General features: G+C 35.6%; 1 protein-coding gene across 1 annotated transcript in view; it reads left to right on the top strand.

The window, feature by feature from the left end:
* Positions 1 to 2,023: 2,023 nt before the first annotated feature.
* Positions 2,024 to 26,016, top strand: part of LOC141441295 (transcription factor hamlet-like) — a 105,618-nt gene continuing 81,625 nt past the window's right edge. Inside the window, exon 1 of the mRNA XM_074105979.1 lies at positions 2,024 to 2,292. The gene's annotated coding sequence lies outside the window, so the exon portion shown is untranslated. The remainder of the gene's footprint in view (positions 2,293 to 26,016) is intronic.

Raw genomic sequence — 26,016 nt, 5'->3', positions numbered from 1 at the left:
TAAATGTTCAAAGTAATGTCAAAAATAAAATTAAACTTATTTTAAATTAATAATCTTATTTTGATTGTGATTTTTTTTTAAATTAAATCAAAATCGATTTCGAATAAATAACAGAAAAATATTGAGGATTGAATAAAAATCTTTAGCGTCTATGTATTAACGTAGATGACAACTAACAAGAAGTTTTGTAAAAAAATGACATGAGCTTTTTTGCTGACTGTACTTTTTGTTGATTGTACTTACGATGCCATCCAGAAAAGACAAAAGACCCGACTAAAGATAGATAGATAGAAACTTTAATCCTCATAACAAAATGACATGGCTCTATACACGTTTTTGATAAAAACAAAGGAATAAACGTTAAGAAGAAAGAAACTTTGCAAATTAAATTAAATCTAGTAAAAAATCGTATTGATAACACATATACATCATTATAATTATTTTATCGAGCGTAATTATCTCCACACCTCCAGCGACCGTATTGTCTAATGCGCTGACGTTCGCGATCGTATCACCATCTCTTTCTACCCTCGTCTTATACCATGTGACAGAAAGAAGTGGTGAAACGATTATGATTCCAAGTGCGTTAGACAAATAAGGCCTCAGTAATCTTCGTCGCGTTAGCCTGGGACAACGTTGCGCACGCGACTGCAGTTAATCCCGTTAGAGCTTGTTCACACTAGCGTTTTTCCTGGCGGTTTTCCGGCGGAGCGGGAACGCGACGTGCACGTGGCGTGCACGCGGCGAGCACGCTGCTATATCCCCAGGATTATTCGCCGCATGCGTGCCGCCGCGGTGCCGTCGCGTGGACGCGGCGATCAAGCCACGTACGGTCATTAATGTTGGCGTCCACGCGGCGCCGAGAAACCGCCGACAAAGACGCTAGTGTGAACAAGCTCTTAGAGCGAGATCGCGCTAGCCACCACTAATAAAGTAAATAAGTTATTGTAAAAAAAAACTAACTTGTTGGCTATCAACCTAAGAATACCAAATTTCAAGTCATCTGACGCCTACAAGTGGGCTAAATTCATTGGGAAGTTTATTAAGTTCATTCAATTTTCAAGATTAGGCCTTAATTCGGAAAGTTAAACAAAAAGTTCTAAAAACAAGACCACCTGCCAGAGAAACGCAAACTTTAACTTCAATAGGAACTACTAAACAGTTGTTTTAATTTAAGCCTTAAAAGTTTTTTTTTTAATTACAGCTTTCATTCAATTCCCTTCTATCAATTAGATCAAAAGAGAATTTAGAATAACCTAATGCTCTATTAATATATACTTGTTTCAAATGTGCATAAAAGAGAAGGGGACAGCAACAGTGCCCACCCTCAGATTTGGGTGTCAATTTTGCCTTGTCGCGTAGGCCATGGCATCTTAAACCCTAACCCTCCATAGAAAATAACTTAAATAACCCTATGTACGCGAAAGCCCTATTCAAACTCCCGTAAAATTAAAACAAAACCACTTCACCTGACATTAAAGCTTTACCCCCTCCCTACAACCCATAGGCCGCTGCCGTGTGCAGCTTTCAGTTCAACCCCATCTACTTAGTTACCTCAAAAAATTATAATTCAGAAACTCCTAAAGCTCTATTGACGAAACCTCAGACAAAACCGCTTATACACCACCGTTTAAAAATTATAGGGGCAAGTTGATAACATTACTTAACTTGCAGCCTTCCAGCCTTCAGCATATAGGCGGCCGCCGCATCTAGCTTTCATTTCATCCCCTTCTATCTATTACCTACTTCAAAAAAGTTTATAAAATACAGACACCCTTAAAGCTGTATTAATTAAACCCCATTTAAGACTCACTGCATAATTATAAGGGCGAGTGACATTACTCCACTTGGCTCTAAAGCCTTACCCCCTCTTTGCCCCATGGGTAGCCGCGTGCGCTCGCGCCGGCGTCGCGCGCGCGACTGCTATCGGTCCCGTTAGAGCGAGAGCGCGCCCCGTGCGAGCCATCCGGAAGCCCCGCTGAAACTGGACCGTTTTCTTTTCTTGTTATTATTGAGATCGCCTCTCAAGTTTCTGTTGTGGCTGATAACGCGATGCAACGCCGTAGTGCGCACGTGCGCGCCGCTCCCGCGAATGGATTTTAAAGTGCTGTTCAATTTAAAAAAAAAAACTTTTAAATTTGTGTGTGGTTTCTCTAGTGCGAAGTGAAGGATTGCCTTTCTGTGTTAAATGACAAGGATATTTTTTTTGAACACTTTTTTTTTAATGTGCGATTTTCGGTTTATTTAATAAAAGCTCTGACGGATAATTTTTGGCGTTCGGCGTTATACGAGGTACGTTTAGTGTCCCTTAAAGCTTTAGGTTGTTTAAATGCGGGTATGATTCACGAAATTTACGACAAAATAAAACTTTTGAATTAACTTTAAAATATTGCATCGTTTGAATATATTTTATAGGTTTTTCGGCGACTTTCGGCAATTTATTTAATTGCCAACTTTTGTTGAGCTTTTGTACAACACGGTCAGGTAAACGAACTTAGTACATCAAGACTAAGCTTCAGCATAAGTTTGAGTTAATTATAATATCCTTAAGATTTATATAATGTTCTCAAGATGAAATTTTTAAAAATTAGTGAATTAAAAATGACACTAAAAGCTCCAAAAAGTGCATTGAAATTAATAACGTTTTATTTCTAAAAAAGATCAATAAGAAACTAGGATAATAAGTAACCTTTAATTCGACCTTCTTTCATGTTATAATATTATATAGATTCCATTATATGAGTAATAAATAAAATAGTGAAAAAAAGTAATATCGTTACTAAACAGAAAACTTATTAATAAAAATCGTGAAATCATTAGTATTGACTTTGCATTTCATTTATAAATCAGAAATTATGTAGTTTTAAAGTTTCAATTGAACACTTATAATTATTATTCACATATGTAAAATTTAATTTATGTAAAAATTATAAGTATTAATATTACAAATTAATAAAATAACACACTTAACTATTTAATACAATTATAACTATAGTAAGTTATGTAGGTATATGTACTTAATTTTAAAACCAAAAGTTTGTGGTAAGCTCAACGTCCGTCGGCAAAGTTTGTCAAACGTCTTGAGAATCGGAAAGAAAATATATGTTACTAATCGCTTAGCAATATTACGTTCTACGCGCACATACTAGTAACTTTATATTCATTATTACAATCAGTGGTAATAATAACTTATTTAAAGGAATGAAAGGTCCGGTATTGTTAATGTAATTTAATTATATTTTATAATTATGTAACGGTTTTTATTTTAATGTTTTTTGTGTCTTATTTTATCAGTTATTAAAAAGCAACTTCCGAGATAAAAAAATCTGCGTCGGGTACCAAAAATACGTTGTAAATATAACTCGTTTGCTATCACTTTTGGATTTAAAGGATTTCAAATAGTGTAAAGAATAGAAGTTTAGGCAATTATTTAATTCAATATTTATAGATATAAATTGAATACTTACCCACATTTGGAAACTATTAAAACTAAGAACTTTGTAGTGAACAAAACAATTTAAAAAAGAAAGCTTTTGTATTCATAATAATGTTATATTCTTTTTTAAGTTTTTTATAAATAAATAACGGTATGTTCATTATAATCAAAATAAATATAACAATAAAAAAAAATGTTTTCATTTCTTAAGTTTACTAATGGGATAGAAATTTGCTAGATGTGGCGTGTTTTTTTAATTTACGTAAAATCAAACTTGAAAAGCCGAGCCGAAGAAAATATTACTTATTGACACCGTTTTGTTCAACATTCATAAAATTTACCTGGATTAAAATATATTTTGTACCTTGCCACCTTTTAATTAACACGTTTGTACGCTAATAAAGGAGTTTATGATCACTTTGTTTCGGACTTGTACCAACCTTAATTTGTATTGGTAAAGTTGACAGGTGTTTTAATTTTTCAACTATAGGGTTTTCCTTATTCCAGATTAATGGTTTTTTTCTTTTATAATAAAAGCTATAAGAGACAGGGCTATCTTTTGTAGGTGTTTTGTTAGTATTAAAATATTTCAAAATAACATAAAAATGTAACCTTCATTTTTTACTACTCCTCAACAGAAAGTCATAAAATTTTGCCAACTTATGGAAACATATATAAATATAAAAATTTGACATCGATACGAAAAGTGCAACCGATCATAAAAGCCGATCGCACTTGTCTTTAAGAAGGTCATCGTCATAACAAATCTACCAAAAAGGCAGTGAGAGGAGCTCGATCACTATGGGTTCTGTGACATGGACTTTTAACGCAGTGAAACAAAAGCGTTCACTTTATTTACCCAGTTTATAAGCAGTTGAATACTGTAAATCCCACAAGTTTCTGGTTCCGCGTATATGAAATCTGTCTAACTTAAACCATCAACCCTTGAGATCATGTTTACAGCGACGCTACAAAGGGCGAGTAGTTTAAAAGGATTTAATCATTTGTTTTATCGCTTTTCAGACGTATTTAATCTATTTCGCATGCATGAGAGCGCTTATTTTAATCATGTTGCCCTCAGTGTGCTTTGAAAGAAATGCAAACCGTGAAGTTTCAACTCAAGAAGAATAAACCAAACGATACCTTGGTCGAAGAATACATTACGGTATACGTAATATCTGATTTTAGCATATAAATTAACGTAGCAAATATCTCATACGACTCTATTTTTAGGGCCAGTAAGACGTGTCAAATATTTTTGCACGCTGCACTGTAGCAGATATTAATACAGGTGTGACTGTTATACGGCGACGAAGATACGATACGCTAAATAATACTATGATAATAATGATGTGGGTTCCCCCCCCCCCCTAGGTTAATTATTGTTTTGAGCTTTGAGCTCCCAATAGGTGTACCCGGTGCAGATGCACTACTTAAATGCTTCGAGGAACCCTAAAAGAAACAATAAATATAAAAATTAAGCCGGCATCCGTTTACGTCGCGTTATCAAAGCTGTCGTCGACTATTACCTTGCATCACTCCAATAATCGCATATAAATTTACTTCTTTATATGGTGTGATTTCACTGATTTCGGATTTTTATTCATCTCGGGAGAATTGGATCTGCTTATCTTGTTTTGTTGATTTAAATAACTTTTATTGTAAAGACTAACATTACAGATGCGAAAGTTGGCGTGTATATGTGTGTGATTGAGTGTATTTGTTACCTATTTACGTTACAATGGCTGGACGGATTTAAATTTTTAACACGCACATAAAAATAACCTTGACAATATAGGATACTTTTATTCCGATATTCCTACGGGGTCAGGATTTACGCAGGCAAGAAGAGAGACATGAAAATGTTGTATGGGTGTTCATGCACGGTAACGAACGAGATGATGTATTATAATTTTTAACTATTTTTTTCAGCTACTCATAGAAGTTTACTTAATTTCTGGTATTTCAATGCAACTGCCAGATAAACGTTTCTACCGCTGAAAAGTTCTTGTGCAAAGATAAATAGAAGTATACTATAGTATTAAAAAAATCGCTCCTGATAATACGCGTTATTTTGTAGCGTGGAGCGTTTAAGTTTAAGTGTAAAATGTCGCAAAATGTATCATTAATGTTAACAATAATGTATCATTCATAATGAGCAGCACTAACACCTACGCGATGTTTGTATCAACAACAAAAAATACACTAAGGACAACTATCTAGCAAGCGATGCTCGATCATTCAGTCCTGACTGATCTAGAAGAACGGTACGTACTGAGCGCCAAGACAAATCGTATAGCTCGCTTTTTAGCCCTTTTTGTTTTAATTTTTAATCGTCCGTAGTGGGGAAGGTCACAATAAAGATTTCTCACCAGGCGGATGATTACCTACTGCAATATTCTCTGTTAAAGGGTACAAATAAAACTCACTTCTGCTAAATCATGCGCAACTCGCAACTCAACTCAAACTCAAGAACTATTGAACTCAAGTAGTCCCAGTGCCATCTATGGTATACTTTATAAAACTTTCGCTAATATATTGTCTATATCGATCGTAACTACATCTATAGTTTCTAAATACTACTCTAAAGTCTAAATTTACCGCAGAGTGTAAAAAGCACTAAGAAACTCATTTAACATTTTCTAGGGTGAACTACTAAATAGTATTTACTGTCCACTGTTTAACTGGCCAATATTCATTGAGTTTATCAGGTATTTGCGCGTAATTTACTAGCGTTTGGTTTACGGATCATAAAACAAAGCTGGTTTGAGTGCTCAACATGCGGTCTTACCCATTAACGCTTAGAGTTATGCGACCAATTCTAAGTTGCTTCAGTTTTCTAATTAAGTCACTAAAATACAACACTTTGTTGCGTTTACTATTTAGTTTAATTAAAACAGATAAGTATTATCTTCGATTAGGGTCAATAAGTAGATTACGTTTGAAATTTTATTGAAATTCAACAACGTATTCAAATCACAGGAAAATTAATTGTGAAAAGATCTCACCCTGTTACACGATTTAATTTCCCCTACTGAACGTACCTAAGTATATTCGTACATAATTCAGTCTATAAAGGATCCCTACGGTATTTTTCTGTCTTTTTTATCTATCTTCAAGCAATATTTTCCTATCCTTATTTCCCTACTTAATTGAAAAACTCTGAAATGCACCAAAGGAAAGTAGCAGTGTAATCACACGATCTCCGAACCAATCACGTTCGGTTTCATTGTCCACGTCAGCTTCGGAAAAAAACTGAAGCGGAATAACGCTGTGTCATCACTGTTATTAAAAAAATCAAATGTTTCGCTTTCACTGGTATTGTAGTATGCATTGCGTGGTGCGCCTACGTCGCCTCCGAATCCTTTGAACGTTTGAAGTTTATAATTGTAAAAGTTCATTAATCGTGCTTGTCTAAATAACATGTCGAACCACAATTTTAAGTTAAATTTTGTAAGTGCCAGACAAAAAATTAACAAAGAATAAACTATTTTTATAACAAAACTGTTTCTAGCATCCACCATGTTCCATGTTTATATTCCTATTACTAAGTAGCTAGCTTTTGAAAGACCTAAAAGATAAAGGATTGTTATTTGCCCATGTGTAAGATTTTTTTATAATAAGAAATTATACTGTTTTTTGCTTCCGCGTAAAAAATACAAAGACCTGCGTTTTTCACATAAGTAGATCCTTAATCTGGGATTACACGTCGCCAGTGCCACAGCGGCTCAGTAGTCTGGCTCCAAACCGGTCTAAATTAAATGTATAATTAAGCCAATGCAAAACCGGTACAATGTTATCTATATATAATTACATTCCTAAATTTCCTAACATCAAATATATGCAATAATTATTAAAGTACTACTCCTAAGTAATACCTACTTTTATAACAATTGCCTAAAGATTTTTTTTACATAGTCAAACTTTTTTTTAGTATACTTGCATTTTTGAACACAAATACATTTTTAATAACAGAATGTTTTTTAAAAAACTTAACAGAGTAGAGTAGGTAAGCGTGCCTATGAAATCGGAGGCAATGCAGGTGTATCGTTAGGTAACTGACAGACATGTCTGAACTTATATCGATCAGGTGCGACAGCTTGTCCGCTTCCGGTAGGCACAAAAAATTAAGGCCTGTTTAAAAAAATTAAGCACTACATAATTAACTGGCTTAATTAAATATTGCTTGTATTATCATTTTTATTACAGCAAGTAACTTTGACATTTAGTTAAATTTACCAAATTTATTATATCGCCCAATAAGTAGCCTTCGACCTGGTTTTACGCAATTACTTTGTCTCACGACGGCCACGTTTCAGAGCTATCAACGTTTTTACGATTTTGTGTTGTAACTGGCAGCTCCCGTAATATATCCGGTTACTATCGCTTTGTTAAATTATAAACACTATTTAAATATTTCTTATTATATTCTATTATATTTATAATTTATTCTTTCTTTCTTTTAGATTTTTGACATTTTCATTTTATATTGTTTAACTGTTTTTTTAGTGTTATTTATTATTATTTTATTAATTAAGATTTTTTAACCTATGTTTGACAAATAAATTAATGACCAATAGAAAAAAAAATTGTATTGAATTGTCTAATTATTGCTGACAATATGGACATGTACCGCTGATTTAGCTAAACGTTTCATAATTATTCTACATAAGTAAAAATGAATCGTAAAATGTGTTGCTAAGCGCAAAACAACGGCTGGGCCGATTTCGCTTATTCTTATTTTGTTGTGTTTGTCATTGTCGGGAGAAGGATTTTATGGAAGAAATCTTGGAAAAAATACAACGGGGGCGAAGCCGCGGGCAACAGCTAGTATTTTAATATTTCTTAAGTTATAAAATAGTCCCCGCGCTACAGATGTGCAAAAAAGAAAGATGTGTGAAAGTTTCCAAAAAGTAGGAAAAAATCACGGAAATTTCTAGAATTTTTCACAAGATTATATAGGAAATTTAAGTTTAAGAAACGGAAAGTACCAATCCCCACACAAAATGGTAAGAAGTTTCCGAAATTTTCCTATGTGAAAAATTCCGCAATTTTGGAAAGTTTCCTTTGGCACATCAGTACGTTACGTTAAAATTAACAGATTTAGGCGATCATGAAGTAGCAAAAAGAACATCACACGCATCAATGCGTCGGTATTTGAAACAAAAACAAAAGAAATATACAATTCGTATCGTTAATGTTGAAAAGTTCTTTTTTACTACGTAGCCTGGAATAGTATCCTACTTCTGAACAGATGCTTCTCCTCTTCACTTCTTCACCTCCCAGTGACAGCCGACGTCAGGCATTGATTAAAAGGTTTTAATGGCCTTTTTTTTGTCTTCGCGAGTGTACTCGTATTATTCTTATTTTTTATGGTAAAGCTAACTTAAAAAAAATATATTTTACCTGCCAGAAGCATTATATCAGCAACCAAATTTTAGTCCTTTTATCTACATATCTAGGAATTTTCCTAATAATCCTGTCTCCTTTCCAAAAACATCGAAGTTTGCTTAACTTTTACTCCTTAAGTAGGTTTTATTATCTTCTATTTATTTTTAAGTAAAGCTCCATCGACACTATTGATGATTCCGACAATGTGTACAGATTGAATAAGTCCAGGAGTTCTGAGCAGGACTTACCCTAACGGATTTAGTATTTAAGTGAGATTAACACCATTATTTTTTTTTAATTTTGCAAACAATAAGTGCAAATATTTGGTAGATTTTGACTGTTCAGCCGCAATAAGTTATTTACTAAGTGCTTTATCACTCTGCAGTTTAAAGTGTGTAGGTTTTACTTAAAAATGATTGTGACTGATCCATTACGTATCAGTCACTGAGGGTGTAGGATTGATCCTGCTCACGCACTGTTTAACCGTTCTTCTTTAGATGTCATTAAAACTTTTGACCATATTGTTTTGCTCCTTCCAATAAATAAGCTTTTGAAATCACATAAATTATTGTATTGAAAGGTTCAAGTTCCGTAACAATGACTGTCAAACGGCCCGTGGGTGCGCCGGCGCAGGTTACAAAACGAGCGCATTTGCATGAAATTGCTGCCATTACTAATTATCCGCGAAGTGCTTTCGAGATAACTTTTCCTGATGCGACACAGCGAAGCGCCTCACTTAGACAAAGACAAACGTGTGTTATCCACCTACTAACTGTTGCCCGCAACTTTGTCTGCAAAAAATCATTTGTCACTACAAATAAAATTATCCTAAGTTCTTTTTACGGTCGCCAAATATTTCCATATAATACAATTTCATCGCGATCGGTTGACAAAACAAATTTATAGGTACTCATATTTGCACTAACTAACATGTGTTAGGTGTGCAACTTTTTAGTCTTCACCCATTTATTATATAAAAATTACTTAATTTATACACAAAATAAATAATTCAATTTTTCACTTTAAATTGCCTGATTGTTTTGTGGTACATGCTTTGAGCTCCAGTGTTAATGCAATACTCAAGTAGGTACCGACACCAAAAGGGAGCATTTCAGATATAAAAATTACTAACACCTACTTATTTTAGTCGTACGAATAAAGGATCCATATCATATCACAGGTCCATACCCATATTGAAAGCGAACTACATATTATAGATAAACAAGATGTAATAGCACTATATTTATTATTTGTTTTTAATCCATATGCTGCGATTATTGCGCTACCCTCAAATAGTGTAAATATATATAAATATAGTTTAAAGTATTGTCATGTATTTTAGTAAGTCAACATTTTCATGCAACGTCATGTTGCTACGTGAAAAGAACAAATTTTATTCGTCTGGCTTGCAGCAGACACATGAATCACGATGCAAACGAAAATTTAATTCGGTTCCACCGAAGCGCCTTTTACTAAACTCAGCGACATATGTCGCACACGATAAAATCGTTTCCTTCATGAAAACTGTTCGTCTAGAGCATAAATTTAGAAATAGTCGCGTTCGTTTTAGCCCACTCGCTTTGACAATAGGACCCAGTCATTCGAGACGTGGATAGACGTCTGCGATCTAAATTCAAGGAAATTTAGTCTGCATTCAAGTACATCACTCGAAATGAAATTCAAATTATATAAAAATGCACAGACGTTTAGATAGAGTCGTATAATTTTTAGATTCATTTTCATAATCTGCAGTGTCTCTGCGGTCAAGCGTGAGGGATATTTATTGTGATCACCTGTTGTCACTTTTTAAGCTCAAATGTTCTCTATTATATTTTACATGCTCAACACTATTCGTCGCGAACATTCCACGAACATGTTAAAAATACGTGGACTTGCATCAGTTAACTGTAATTGTCTAAGCCTAAAGCAAAACCTTCCTAGAATCTATGACACTCGCAAACAGCACTTCAGAATTCAACCTGAATTTCTTACTCTACTCTAAAACACTTTACGACACTCTTTCCAGAAAACAGTAAATCAGTGAGCATTTAAAACAATCATCATAAATCCGCTATTAACTTAGAAACGTAGCAAAAGTAAATCTTCGTTCATTAGACATTACAATTTTATTAGTTTTGCTTTATTAAAGAGTAACTATTTGTTCAATAAAACAATTAAGATCGCCTTTCTAACCGGACATCCGTTTTACATACAGAAACATTGGGTCTAGAGATAGCCTAAGGCTCACGCAAGATTAATGCGGGGACCTACAATTAAGGAGAAGCTAACTCATAAATATCTGGCCAATTATTTGAACAGCGCGTCCGTTCCGGTGTCCATGAACAATATAAGTTAAATCAATTCAAGATGGCTCGAGTGAGATAATTGTTGAACAACTTTTAATTTGTTTCGGATCAACATTTATCTTTTGTCAAATTATGTCAGAAAATAGTTATTTGGTCGTGCTAAGTAACATATTGGACAGTTTGGATTTATTTATGGGTCGTGATTATGATTGAACCTTTGGGCAATTTTTAGTTAGACTTAAACAAATTTAAAAGCTATAATTTTTGTACAAAGCTTCTTTGTTTCATAAAAATGTAATGAATTTACTTGATAATACTTGTCAGCGCCGCGCAAAGCTACTTTTTATAGGTATTCGAACTGAGATTATACGCGACACGTCGACGCGACTCCAAGTAACCACATGCCGGTAATACAGAGGACGGAAAGGATGAGACAGTTTGGAGCTACGTGTTTCTAAACCTGATCCAGGCACCACGTTTGGCTACGCCAATGCCTACCGCACCCACAAACCTCGTTAGCCACGCCAGTATTGTTCTCTCACGTGTTACACAAAAAGATCACTTTCATTATCTCGGTGGCATACGTCTTCTGTACAGTTGCGTAACGTGCGCAAGTTTACAGTTAACACTGCGATGGCAATCGGGTGCATGGGAATTTTATTGTTTTGCGTACAAAACGCGTTCACACACATGAATGCCAACTTAAGCCCTATATGTATGCCTCGTTATGATTACAGTGAATTTGACACGGTTGCCACAATGAGCAATGTGCTAATGAACATTGTTACAAAGTAGATATTACTATAAGTTGTAAATGTGTGATTATCTGGTTCGAATCTTTTTAGGAGCGGATGTGGTGTCACAGAACGAGTTCGATGAAAATCTTTTCGCTCTAACGGTAACCTTTTTAAATGTTACTTTTAGCAGTAAATTAAATAATGAGTATAATAAAATTTATGTTTTGTCCAATACTGAGATTAAATGTCAATCCGTAGAGAGTAAGATCGAAAACGAAGCCCCGGGCTCAACCTCGTAAAATGTAACGGGCCGAATTACAAAAGTCTTGATTGAAACATCACTCGCAATTTCATTGGCGTAAAAATCGGTTCACTCAAGCATTATAGGCATTTATCGTGATCGCGAACAATAGTCGAAAATTCCCATCGGTATGAAAAAATCACGAAAATTGGCATTGCGTCACTAGCGGCCAGTTAATTGCCGTTACAGATTATTATAAACCAATCGATTACGCGCGGTTTTGTAAGAGCCATCACAATCGGGGCAGTATAACAATGGTTTCTGTGTGCGACCTAGTGGTGGCGAAAAAATTTCACAAACCCTAGTATATCTATTTTTTCCCGTTTTTGTTGACCAATAACTACATAGGTAACATATGAAACTCCTAGCAGGAGTAGAACTACTTTGTGGTCATCCATAAATTACGTAAAATTTAGCACAGGCATAGGCACAGTTGTGACACAGGAATAAAATAATTGCAATTTTTATAGCAATACATGTAACAGGGGGGGATTGTTACTTACGCGTATAATGATAATCATTAATGCTAACAAAATAAGGCAAACAGAAACAATACTCGCTAATGATTCAGTGACGACAAATCCTAAAATCATCGTCATCATTATATCAGCCATAGGACGTCCACTGTTGGACATGGGCATCCCCCATAGATCTCCAGTTGCCTCATAAAATATTCAGCGTGATTTACGCGATACTAATTCATATCTAGTGCAAACGCAAATCGTTTACAACTGAATATTCATTAGTAAGTAGCAACAATTTTAATTCTATAACCTTGTCTCGTAATGACGCAATCGATCATCCAACTCTTCATACAATATTCAAATAAATAACTAAGGACTAAGTTTATAAAATAACTTGTAATTTGAACCCTATTTCAAAACCAACAAGGCTCCAAGAGTTTGCACCAAAATTGAGCTACAATTTGCATCAGATATTGATTTAATGCAACGTCTTAATTGATAGTTATGTTGTCAATATATTACGGTTCCTTACATATTCAATTTACCCCACTTTCTGAAAATGTCGGTCAAGTATTTTACATTGGCCTGGGATTGCTTATTAATGCATTTTACAAATTGAACGTTATCAAAGCTTTTACCACGTTTGCTGAAATGAAAGTCGCTAAAATACATTTAGAAATATTAAATTTGCACGATATTGCACAACGATCGAACGCTATCACCAAATGGATGTGTATTTTTTTTATTACACCCATTTACAACAGCAGTACCCACCTAGCAATATGATCAATTATATAATTTTCTGCAAACTTAGCGTTAGAATTTTCACATTTTTTTATTGTAAAAAATTAAACAACTCCTAATATCATTATCATACCTAATAGTCGCTTGCTGCCGACAGCTGTTACAAAGTTGATTGACTTGATCATGTACATGCTCTTGTACTATTTACTTAGTATAAAGTTGACTTGTTGATTGGTTTAGTGATCATCGTCTGTGCACGTGTCGGCTACTACGCAGAACACCGAAATTAACATAAAACCTTCTATTGCAGCTGACAGTCATTATTCTGTCTGGCATCTTTGTAACAAAAACACTGAAACTTGTTTTGGTCTGGACGGCAAGGATGTTAAACGCCATGTTTACTACATTAAATAAGCTTATCCCTTTTTCATTTATTACCGATTCTGTACGTCAGAATAAATTGTGCAGAAATTAAACCAGCGCTAAATCAATTGATGTGTGCACGACCAGCTTACATTCGACATCTACTGGCCGAGTCCTATGGAATGCGCCTAATAAAACCATAACAATAGCAGCCGCAAAAAATATCCCACGGCACATAATAATGAATAGTTAACGACGAAAACTAGGTGAATCTTTGTGCAATAGTCTGGTGTCTTTTAAAAGAAATATGATCATTTTCAATTTCATAACGTTTCCCACACATGGGGCTATGAATGGAGGACTGCTGTCAGGCAGACGACTGACAAATTAGTGTAATCTAAAACAGATTTTGTGCTAGCGGCCGACGCGTGCCTATTGCGTGCGTACCTACCTACTTATGTCAAATTACACGTTTCTATTACTGTAATGAATATCATCAGCCATCGACATTGACTCGAGTACTACGAAATCGTGGAGACTTCACGTTATCGTTTGTAAACAGTTAGACAGCTGGTAGTTTGCCGCGATGCCAATTTTACTGGAAAATTTAATCCCTGGAATATAATAACCAAATAAAGTAAAATAATTAAAACTTCTCACAGAACTTCACAGGGTTAAATTTAAATACACTAGTTACCTATGTACTGTGTTTATATTTAATGCTTTTTTATTTTTATTTATTTACCTACAATTTCTGTATGTACGAGAAGTAAATTGTCTTCAAACCTTGCAGCTTGAATTACAACCTCTTCTAGTGATTGGATTGATTTGAAATTTGTTATTAATTTGCGAATAGAATAACAATGCAATTGGTTACAGTCACCATAAGTAGAGTCCGCAAAAAACATGTATTCCTAAGTAAGCTTTATATTCGTATTGAAGACGTAAACCTCATTGCAACATGTTTTAATTTAAAGGTACATTTTTGTACATATGTATATTCATATAGGTACTAAAAATAGGCATAGTTAAGTCATGTCCATGTTATCGCAAAACCTGCTATCATATAAAACATAAAACAATGAAGAGAACGGACCTTCATGAAAAATGGCCACATCAAAACGTCTCAAGAACAAACGTTCAATGCAAATTGGACGAATGTCAAACTGTTGTATTAGTAGTATAATAGCGTTACACAACGTGCATCTTGACATTCCTTTTTGTTGTATGGTTGCATTCGGTTCGGTCGTGCGAACGGCTCCCATGCGATGCGTGTGAGATAGCGCGCCCGACCGCCTAAACGCTGAGATAGCGTCGATCCGAGCATCCGACGGGAGCACTGCACTATGCCCACTATTACTCATCTTCTTAGTTCTGTTTATACCACGGTGATAAATAGGGTTAGCGTCAATTTGATGGTACGTTATTCCTAATGCTGAAATGAAATGAAACAAAGCTGCCAGCGTTTTTTTAATGCTCTATTTGAAGATGAATACCCTAAACTTAATGTGGTGCTTGAAACAAAAAAATATCACAAGACGAAAAGAAGATGGAAGTATTCAAGGAAAATTTTAAATTATATGTTGGGAGTATATACCAGCAAAAACGGATTAATCATAATGTTGTGATTATCTGGTCTCGGAGTATCAGACCATAATAAATAGGTTTGCAAGAAAAAATGGTCTCGTCACATTGTAATTAAAAGCAATTTCGTCTGACAATAAACTCATTCCAAGGACTAAAATACAAGTGGCATTTAAACCGCTTTGTACGACTAAATCGCAGTTTACTACCGATAAGCCTAATATAATCCAATAAAAACTATCGTAACCTCTAATTACGCCATCATTAATTTAGGAATCATCTCGTTAACAATTACGGTCCAACATCCTCTAGAGTTCATTTGAAACGTAAAATATGTATATATTGAGCAATACACGCCCATTATCTTATTATTTCTAATAAGAACACATGTTGAGCGGGAATCGAAGCGGATTTATGGGTGCTTACGAAAAGCAATCAGACAGGGCGTGGCCTATAGTAATTATTTCTTAACACCATCTTCTAAACGTGGCTACCGAACGCACTCCATTAGACACTTCCTTTGCATTAATGGGTTAGATTGAGATGCGACTAACTACTAGTGTTAATAGGATCTCGAAATAACGGTGCTTCGATCGCGGGGCCGGAATTTTAGGCTGAACTTTTGCACCACGGTCGACAAAAATTACGATATAATTTTCCGGGGCGTCCCGCCTGGAGAATCTTCCTACAGCGGCCGGTGTGGACGGTTCTTTATTGTGGCGGGGTCTTAATAGCCCCGTGGGAGATTTATTATCGCCCATGAATGAATCGATCCGCGGAGGATGTTTATTGTAAAGAGTCATAAATCAGACTCTAAACTTGTTATTCCATTCGTTGGACGTATTGAACGCATTCTTGTCGTGGTTACAGCCGCAAACATGGATTATTGAAAAGGACATAATCTGTCAATAAATTTATAAACCATCTGCATGACCTGCTTAGTGGGTTTACTGGAAGTTTAACTAGTTGAGTCACAGTCAGTTAATATTTGCTTAGTTTTTCCTCCAAAATATACTTTTTAAACCGATAATATAAAAATAAATATTTTCAAGGTTCCATAGAATCGTCTCTCGTAGGAACTCTAAGTTTCGATGTCTATCTGTTTGTTTGTCTGTCTATCTATCAAGCTCCTTTTTCTCTGGATACTGTGGAGGAATCAAGTTGAAAATTATTGGTACCAAACAGTCAAACCTGCATCACTTTTAGCTACGAAAAAAATCTAAGTTCACGCAATCAAAAGACACAACCGATTCAAAGAGTAATTTCATACAAAATCGTAGGAATCAAAACTTTGAAGGTACGCTCAGTTATGCGAGTAGAAACGAACCATGAATTTTTTTAATTCATCATCATCATCATCCCAGCCTATATACGTCCCACTGCTGGGCACAGGCCTCCTCTCAGAACAAGAGGGCTTGGGCCATAGTTCCCACGCGGGCCCAGTGCGGATTGGGAACTTCACACGCACCATTGAATTGCTTCGCAGGTTTGTGCAGGTTTCCTCACGATGTTTTCCTTCACCGCAAAGCTCGTGGTAAATTTCAAATATAATTCCGCACATGAATTTGGAAAAACTCAGAGGTGCGAGCCGGGGTTTGAACCCACAACCCTCTGTTTGAGAGGCGATAGGTCAAACCACTAGGCCACCACGGCTTTTTTAATTATTCAATTTAATTTAATTGATCATTCATTTAATTATTCAATTAATTGAGGGTTATAATTTAATGTAATGTTATGAAATGGAATGATAATGATTATGTATTGATTGACAGTGATTTTAATTTTAATTTTTAACTTTAAATTTTATTGATTTCCAAAATGCCTAAATAAAAAAAAATATATATTATTAAAGCCCCATGGTCAGAGACTCCCTTACCTTACACTGTTTACTAGACTAAACATTGCACAGAAAAAATATTGCTCTTCATATTAAACTACATCAACATCAGCTGATACCTACTAAACACTTATAATTATAGCTAAGTGTAAAAGTTTAAGACCTAGTTTGTTTCAAGATGACACCTTAAGATTGCGTTTCGCTTATTTCAAGTCGAACTTTTTATTCTGCTGATACTGAACGCTATAGAAAGCGAATCTGTTTCGTTTATTTAAAAAAAGACTGATTGCTTCCTTCCTATTAGAAAGTTTTGATTTAAACGCGATCGACCGACAAGGAGATGTCAGTTTTTTTCCAATTGTAAAACAGGATGACCCTGCGTGTCTAAGTTATAAGTTATCCCGAGTACGATATTATTATCATTAAATAATAACAGCCAATGGAACATTTGTCTTAAAATGTAAACGCTTTTCAAACTTATAAACAGATGCCTTATTTTCTAACGCACTTGGAATCGCAATCGTTTTCACTACTTCTTTCTGTCAAACGGCGTAGGATAAAGGAAGAAAGAGATGGTTAACTAATGTGATAGGACGGAAGAGTCCGGGCGTTAGACAAACGGCCTCAGAATTAACCTCTCATCTTGAGGATTATCACTTCTTTTCTTCTACAAATCTTTTTTCTCTGAATCCAATAATTGTTCAGAATTGTTATAAAAATAAGCTAACCTAACCTACACTTTTCTCTAGGATTTAAAAATTTCAGAAAAATTTACAGTTTCAGTGGGAAAAAAATATGAGAAACAATAATTAGGACAAAAATTATAGTACCAACCTATGACTCACGACTTACACTAGGTATCGTGTTAGAGAATATGGTTGTGTCACTTTTCTTCTGCCTTTATGGTATCTATATGTAAACAGGCTGAAAACGTATGATTATCAACTGTTCATTGTGTGATTGACACGTTTGTCGCTTAGGGCTTGCCTGGCAACACACGCAAAGAACAGAGAAAACACTCGGTTGTCGGAGGGTTCTGCTTAGTGCAGCGTTGCAGCGTTAAATGCGAACTAAATCACTTAGTTCAATTCTTTTGTTTGACTGGATTTCTGAGTCATAAGGCTCTACTAGTGGTTATTCGAAACACGCAGATCACAGTTCAAGTACACCAGTTGTGTCAGCATATACAAGCGGATGTAGACATCTTTCTCTGTTGCTGTCATTGTCACGTCAATAACTGAGTCACCAGTCTGACAGCTTGTTTGACAGATCGCTTGACAGTCCCGAGCCTACACGATGAGAAGATACGAGTCGAAAGCTTAGAAGCAACCAGTTGCATGCCAAGATGTTGCTCTTGTCTCATGACAGCATTCATTGTGTCCACCTAGTTATTTATTTATTCTGCGATGAAAAAACTTAGAAAAGGCGGACTTAATGCTGCAGTTAACCTTGAGGATTAAGACATGACGTGAGATTATCAGATATACTTTTATACAAGGTGTTTTAAAATGAATCCGAAATATTCCTGTAACTGTTGGATTAATTTGCTACTGAACATCTCTGTGAAGACATTTTGGAGATCGTGATTCAAAATATATTTAACACGTCATCTTTCACGTGATACAGTCGAGTTCATAAACTTGTGAGCAAAAATATGTGAACACGACTCTTTTGTTAACGGCTAGAAACGTGTTCACATATTTTTGATAAAATTTTTGCTCACAATTGTATGCACTCGACTGTACATAGTACATATTGATTAAAATATGGAAACATTTACAAAGTGTTTTAATAATCAGAGAAAATAGAATAGAATTCATACACATAACAGCAATGAAGTTTAGTTAGTTCAATAACAGTTACATTTGGAATTATTTCTATAAATAAATACTCGGAAAATACCGCACCAGACCATATTCGACTATCATTAAATTTTCAGAGCTTTACCACAATGCAGTTTCACATTTAACGTCAATACACAAGTTATTTAGGGCAAATTAAAAGACAATATAAATCCATCTAATGTGTTCTGTTTCGACATGAAAATTGCTTGTCATTAGCAAGGCTAAAATGTCACAGAACAATAAGTCCCGTTCGAGTTGTCGCACTTCGAAGGCCGCACGTGAGCGCTTTTCCTTTGACATTACTCCACGCAACAGAAATAATGCACTTGAGCCTTAAACAAAATGTCCCGGTGCATTGCGTACGCGTGGATATTCAATTTATCTCGAAGATCTATGGGTTGCGTGATCCAGATGTCATCTAAATATCGAGCCTGTGTCGTTTCTACTATGCTGAACTTCATTCGCAAAATAAAGTGCGGATCAATTTAAAAAGTCAACAAAAGCCTTTTTGTTTGCTTCGAATATTTGGTATAGGTATTTACTTATTACGTCCACAAAAAACAATTAAAACCATATTGCATGGAAGAAATCCTAATAGCGGCTTACAAAATGAAGAGTACACTTTCAACCAATCAGCGCTCGGCAGCACGCGGCGTCTGCGCAGGTCAGAGGTGGCAGGACCGAGCGCGTGCTGCGCTATTGTTCGGGGTGATGAAACGCTTGGTAGGGTGTGGCCATATTGGAAATGTAGCAGCAAGAAGTAATGATTTGGCTGTTTGAAATGTTGGTTGTTGTTGACCATCAAGCTACCTTAAGAGCCTTATTTAAACTAAGTTTTTTACAAGCTTTTCTTGCTGACTGTACTTTTCGTTGACTTTACTTGTAATGTCATCTAACTTATATGTGTGCATGTAAAAAAGTCCACTATCAATGTAATTTGAGATATTCAGATTCATGAATAACGTCAATGACAGAAGCATAACGACGCTATATTATTTACGAACTAGCGAACCATTTTATTCGTGACCCACCATAAAACGGTCTCAAAGTAAATTTTATAATGTAAAGTAATGCGAATTAAGTCATTGTGACTATTTCAGTGAAAAGGTTCTACAGTAGGTCAGGCCATAATTCAATTGGTTTGATGGTACTCGTAGTTGTAAAGTCATTGAATAATTCCACTAATTGAGGGACCGAACAATTCAAATCCTACTTAGTGCAATTAAGCCTTAAAAATATTAAAAGTATGACGTATGCAATGAACAATGCTGGCAAAGAATATGTCAAAAGTGGCTCGATGATTCTCCATGGGAAATAGTGACTGGCAAAATCACTGACCCAAAACAACAAAACATTACAATCATTCATAAACAACCATGCGAACGTAACAACAAATAGATAGAAAATGATAAATATATTGTAGTTTACTAAAGGGTGATGTAAGATGAACATAATGTATAAATCTATTTCTATCTCTGTTTAAGTATTGTCTCCCTGTCATGTATTGCAATATTATCTTTGAATACGTTCCAAACTTATCTATGCACCTCAGTTTCAAGTCTTTCATCTGTTATCTCTATGGATGTAGGCTTTGATTAAAATAAATCCAAGTACAGAAATATATCCATAAGTACCTACTTATAATTTCTGACGATCGTAGAATATGTGCAGCTGATTATACACTGGTTTATTAACTTTTTCCGTTACTTAAAGTGTTACATGAAAGAGTATTCCAAAAAGTTTTCGAACAACGTCGTATTTTTGCGGAAAAGGTAAGTATTACTTGTAGCAGAAATAACGTACCAGTAAATATAGCAGAAAGAAACTATACATACGATCATGACTTTTTATTCGCAAATTGCCTATATTTTTATTTATAATATGTTTGTATGTAGTTTTTGCAGCCTTCAATTACTTTAGTATACAAAACTGGCGCCAGTACATTATTAATTTGAATGCCGATCTCATTATTTTTTGTACCTATAGCCTATTAAGTACAAGTTTTTTGCAAATGGATCAAGTTAATTTTAGTTTTTAGCGTCAGTCGTCATCAGAAACATCAGAGCTGTTTAGATATTCCAAAATATCTGGCCGGACGTAACCGATTGTTAATTTCGTAGTCGTAGATGCCTGTTCAGATATTTTGGAGCACTTATACATCTCCGGACCCCTCCACTCAAGTGGTGAGTTGTATTTCTTTATGGCGTGCTAAGGGGGAGGCTATTGTCAAGTAGTAAACATCTTCCGGCTGATGGCGATACTGATACAACTCCGATATTTATGATGGTGGCTGAACCAGTATTGTCAACTTGGTGACAACTTCTGATTATGGGCTAAGCCTTTGCAAAATTTTGTTGTAATGTAAAAGAGTGCGCCAAAATGAACATTGTCGGCTCCAATTCATCAGCGCCGTGGCAGCAATATATACTTTCATTCGGCCTTTTCTATTCACTTATTTCTACCTTTTATACCATTTTTGCTCTAATTTTAAATCATTTTTCGAATACTGGTTTTTGATTATATATCTTTTAATATCTATCGTATCACGTATAACGTAATTTTAAAGCCTATTAAGTATTATCTTTGACTCCGACAAGCGTGTCACGAGAGGGGCGCGTCAGCTAATAAATCGGCGTGCGCGCAGGCCGGCGTTAGAGATGAAGTGCCCGCTTAACATACAATGACGCTCTGTTGCAATGTTGAGGCTTTAGGACTTAGCGGGCGTGTTGAAGTCTGCTTTAGTGCTGGCGCCAGTTGCTGAACATCATTTAGTTATCTGAATCTTTACTTCTACTGTCTAAATTTAACGTTTAATTAAATATAATTTTTAGGGTTCCGGAGCCAAAATAGCAAAAACGGAACCCTTATAGTTTCGCCATGTCTGTCTGTCTGTCTGTCTGTCTGTCCGTCCGCGGCTTTGCTCAGGGACTATCAATGCTAGAAAGCTGTAATTTTCCACGGATATATATGTAAACTATGCCGACAAAATGGTACACATACAATGGTAGCTTGCTGTACAATAAAAAAAGTTTTGCGATTCTTTGTAATATTATCTAGACTCAGACAGACAAGTATAATCACCAGTTATGTGTACCTAGATAAAAAACGAATGCAATAGGGTACCAACGCTAAAGTTCCATTCAGTCTGAACGAGGCATAAAATTAGTCACTAACGAGTCTAGGTGTGTTCTCCGTACCAAATAACACGGTAATAATAATTGTGGGTGCAGTGAGTGCAATAGAATGGTACCGGACGACGCATTCTGGTCCATTCTATGTTTAATTTGGTCAATAAATAAATTCAGTACAAAGTAAAAGAAAATTATTCTTGGTTGCCAAAAATATTTTTAAATACGACGACGGGTTAAGATTAAATATGACGACCGGATGGCCAAGTGGTTAAGAACCCGACTACGAAGCTTTAGGTTCCGGGTTCGATTCCCGGCCGGGGCAGATATTTGCATGAATAATACGAATGTTTGTTTTAGAGTCTTGGATGTTCAAAATGTATTTAAGTATGTATATATCTATATAAGGATGTTTATCCGTTGCCTAATATCCATAGCACAAGGTCTATTGGTACATAGGACTAGGTCAATTGGTGTGAAGTGTCCCATAATATTTATTTATACCTGCTTTTTTGCTAAAGGTACTTTTTTGTTGCATTATCACAGGACCTTCAAACTCGTACCAAATTTCAAGACAATGCGACCACTTTAAATGGTTCAAACTTCAGTTATAAGAATTCCAAACAAAACAATACATTATGTATATACGAAGTGGATTTAAATAAAGCCCTATAAAAAATGAAATTGCAGGTGTGCATTTATTGTACCATTTACTTTTATACTAAGAAAAAACATCAATAATGCGTTTCGAAGTAGCCACAAACCAATTATCCGCGTCAATACATGACCTTGAAAGTCGAACTAAAGAAAACAAGGCGCTTCGAACCCGCAGTAATGGTTCTATTGTTGCACAAAACAGATTCACTACGAGATAATCTAGTCATGCGAAAAACGAAAATATTATCATTGTATTAATTACCTACCGTTGCTTAACCCCGTGTCCTCGTGGTTTCGACACAGTGCGGTTGATAGTACGATTTGTCATTGTGCACGCATATTAAATTGATGAGCAAACTCGCCAGAGGAATGCCATTTTCGACAAGTCTGTTATGTAAAAAGCTATTTAAAATTTTCCAACTGCGTACGCAAAAAGATGATCAGCGTGGCGTGAATCATTCTTGCGTTAGAGATTGACTTGAATTATTACGCCGTGGTAGCCTAGTGGCTTGACCTGGGGCTTCACACGCAGAAGGTCGTGGGTTCCAGCTCAGGCTCACACCTCTGATTTTTTTACGATATAAGTAAAATATTGTGAAGTTCCCAAATTTGCACTGATATAGTTTTATTTATTTATGTATACGCAACTTCTACGCAACTTGGATTATAAGAGTACGAGAGTCCCGTTCTGAGAGCAGGTCTGAGCATAGCAGTCGAACGTGTGGAGACAATTAATGATTTACAGTAATTAACTGAGATATAATTCGGTTTTCACCATCAATTAGATATGTTTTACGACTGATTTATTTGTAGATATAAAAAAATCGAATTAAGTAAATACAAAAAAATATCTTTCTACCAAGTCGCAAAAAAATATCTAGATTTGCGTAGGCTAGACCTTAAGAGATAGGTACTTAAAAATCTTTTTTATTATTATAAACGGCTAAAGACATTACGCGATCAAACAACACAGATACTCGTATTACCGTAAGCATGTTCGTGTCAAGCAACTGGTACATATCTCAAATTGTATAAGCTGTAAAACAAATCACAAATGAGAAAGCCCACACCATTTTCAACAAAGGCCTAAGTCGGACGATAACTACCAATTACCGACAAACTAAATTTACAGCTTAAATAAATAAATTGCAAAGCGAAATTCTGCCAAGCCTTCTAAATATCTGCCAATTTCATATCAGGCGCTGAATGGGGCACGTCGGGCGGACAGTCCATAGCGCTAAATAGAACTGTTATGAGTCCAACAGAATTTATAGCCAAGTTGGAACATATGTCACTTTCAATGGTGCTTTTGTCATTTCTGTCAATTCTGTCTTAAGGCGAAGGCTGGATGTTCAATAAATACTGTGATTCATCAATATGATAAGAAAACTGATGGATTAGATACCTTCTATTCCTGCGGTACACAGGCAAGGCTAGATCGTCAATAATTATCACGTCTATATTGTAACGTGTTTCGTAGCCATAAGTCCTGTAATGGATATAGAAGCATTTTTTTTAAAGAAGAACTTAATATCGTGGTAGGTATATACCGGGTACCATATAATATAGTGTATTGACTGATGTCAATATTTAACACAAACTGGCAATACGGTATTATGAAATCCAGATTTTGAGATAGTTACTGAAATCCGTCAATACACCAAATTACGCGATCAGTGGACACCGCAATCCTCAACTACATAGTATTGTAAATGCGAAATATAAGTAGGTAGGTAGGATGTTTCTTACACTTTCACCTTTATAGTACCTAATCAACCAATGGTAAAAAAACTGGTATGGAAATATTTTGAGCCCTGATAAGGGAATAGGATTTTTTTATCCCAAAAAATGTGTAGTTCCCGCGCCATGACATTGAACTCTTCGCAGACTTAGCCGCAGGCAACAGCTCGTATTTCATAAATATTTGTAGTATTATGTAGTAGTATTTACTGAATGTCTAGCCTTCGCCTTAGAGAAGCTATTGTACGACCTTTAATATTATAACGGTTCACGGTTAGCTTCACAAACTTCATTATATTGAAGTCACTTAAACTGATGTTTAAAATACTCTTTAGTAGGTATCTAATTTGAAAAACAATCAACAATTGATGAAGAAATCGGTTACCTAAAATGCATTCCATTTTTAAATTCGATTAAAAATAGTTGGTAACTCCTGCCGAATTTTTCTCGTCAATATCAAATCAAAATCAACCAGTTGTAAAACAGAGATCAAAAATAGCGATACGAATAACAAAGTAGCCAAAATAATGAGTATCTACGAGCGTTCGCGATGCGATGGCATCGGATAAGTGGTTTTCTTAACGCCCCCGAACCGATAGCATCGTGCGCTCGCGTCGCGTGCGCATCAGGCCGCGCGTTATTTTTTACCTTACGGACAAATACTTGTAAGTCCATCTGGGTGATCGCTGTCAAGATTACAAGCCAGTTTTGTTTATCCACTATTCTTTTCACTTGCGACATAGATGGATTGCGCACATCACATGCCTAGCCGGAGTTATTAGTTATTACGTTCAAAAATAGCGATTTGCACCTCGGGGCCGTCCACGTTATTAAAACGTGTCACAGTTTATTTTTCAGAAATATGTATTCCGAATGTTTGCTTCAAACCTTGAATATTGACAGTTTCAAAAAGTTGCATTCTTAACCTTTAAACTTTAAATTAGTTTTCGGGTTTACCTTGGCTAAGTGAAGTCATCTGAAAGCACTAATTATAATAGACGTTGATCACAATCATATGCATATCACGAAGACAGCCATTAGCCTCAATCCCTACAGGACACGGTCGACCTTCAAGCGACGTGTGATAAAATCATTACTTATCGAAGCTTTCGATTCAATCGATACGTCCATAGTCCATACGATCGTCCCGCGATTGTGTCCACTCTGACATGTTATGATAAAAAGAGCGAGGTTGCACATAACGCTGAACAAGGGTGTAAGGCGCTATTCAAGGAGTCTGTAATAAAGCACGAATAATAAAGAGTGCGTATGCGTCATAGGAAGTCAGGGCGGACATATCATCGTGTTTAATTTCAATCATGTTCAATGGCATCGATTCAATCCTCAGTCGTTATCTCATGATCGGACATGTCGAAAGCAAGGTCGGAGGGAGCGGTCAAGGGATAGCTATGGCCGCCTTCACCTCGGAGCCTTGATGAGTCACAAAAACCGATCAGTCGCATTGTTGTACCGACATTGATCCT

The sequence above is a fragment of the Choristoneura fumiferana genome, chromosome 23 (genome assembly GCF_025370935.1).
Source record: "Choristoneura fumiferana chromosome 23, NRCan_CFum_1, whole genome shotgun sequence".
In the NCBI taxonomy this organism is placed as follows: Eukaryota; Metazoa; Arthropoda; class Insecta; order Lepidoptera; family Tortricidae; genus Choristoneura; species Choristoneura fumiferana.
Note: the sequence above shows the minus strand (reverse complement) of the source record. Positions and strands in the feature narration are given on the sequence as shown.